This window comes from Silene latifolia, chromosome 7 (genome assembly GCF_048544455.1).
Source record: "Silene latifolia isolate original U9 population chromosome 7, ASM4854445v1, whole genome shotgun sequence".
Taxonomy (NCBI): Eukaryota; Viridiplantae; Streptophyta; class Magnoliopsida; order Caryophyllales; family Caryophyllaceae; genus Silene; species Silene latifolia.
Window position 1 is genome coordinate 18,624,492 of NC_133532.1, and position 862 is coordinate 18,625,353.

The following is an 862-nucleotide window of genomic DNA, read 5'->3' on the forward strand; positions in this document are numbered from 1 at the left end:
TTGCCAAGTCCGCCTTCATCCAACTAGTTGAGAGGAGCCAATTCGGGGGAATGCCTAGTGAGGACCCTCATTCTCATATGGAAACCTTTTGCGATTATTGTGAAGCTATCTCTCAAACGGGCGTGACTCAAGACCAAATAAGATGGGTCTTATTTCCTTTTTCGTTAATCGGCACCGCAAAGCAATGGTTGAAGGGCCTTGATAAGGCCACCCTTGGAATAGATTCTTGGAAGAAGCTAGCTCTAGCCTTCTACAAAAAATTCTACCCACCGGAAAAGACTAACATGCTAAGAGCTCAAATTACGGGTTTTAAGCAAAGGGATGAAGAATCTTTGTATGAAGCTTGGGAGCGGTTCAAAGGTATTTGTCGCTCATGTCCTCACCATGGACTTAGCGAATGGTTTTTAGTGCAACAATTTTGGAATGGTTTATATGAAGATTCAAGGAACATTCTCAATATGGGATCAAATGGAATGTTCACCGAAGTTGATGACAATCAAACATGGAACAAGATTGAGGAAATGGCGGTCCATAATTCACAATATAGTAGACCTCGCAAGGCTACTAGAGGAGGAAAGTATGAAGTGGACTCCGTTACTCAATTGGGTGCTCAACTTAGTGCTCACATTGACACAATCAACTTGAAGTTTGAACAAGCTATGGCTAGACTTGAGGAAAACTCAAAATCATCAAAGCATCATGTCAATGCCATGACGGCATCCTCATCAATCCCAAGTGGGATATGTGAGAATTGTGGAACTTTGGGTCATGACTCAAGTGAGTGTAGGGGAACAACCGAACAAGTTAATGCTTTCCAAGCTTACAAAAGTGGTACCCCTTATTCAAATTTTTACAATGAAAA

General features: G+C 41.8%; 1 non-coding gene across 1 annotated transcript; it reads right to left on the bottom strand.

The window, feature by feature from the left end:
• Positions 1–284: 284 nt before the first annotated feature.
• LOC141593501 (small nucleolar RNA R71) lies at positions 285–391 on the bottom strand. The gene has a single exon (XR_012521580.1). It is a non-coding gene; the product is annotated as a small nucleolar RNA R71 (small nucleolar RNA).
• Positions 392–862: the final 471 nt, after the last annotated feature.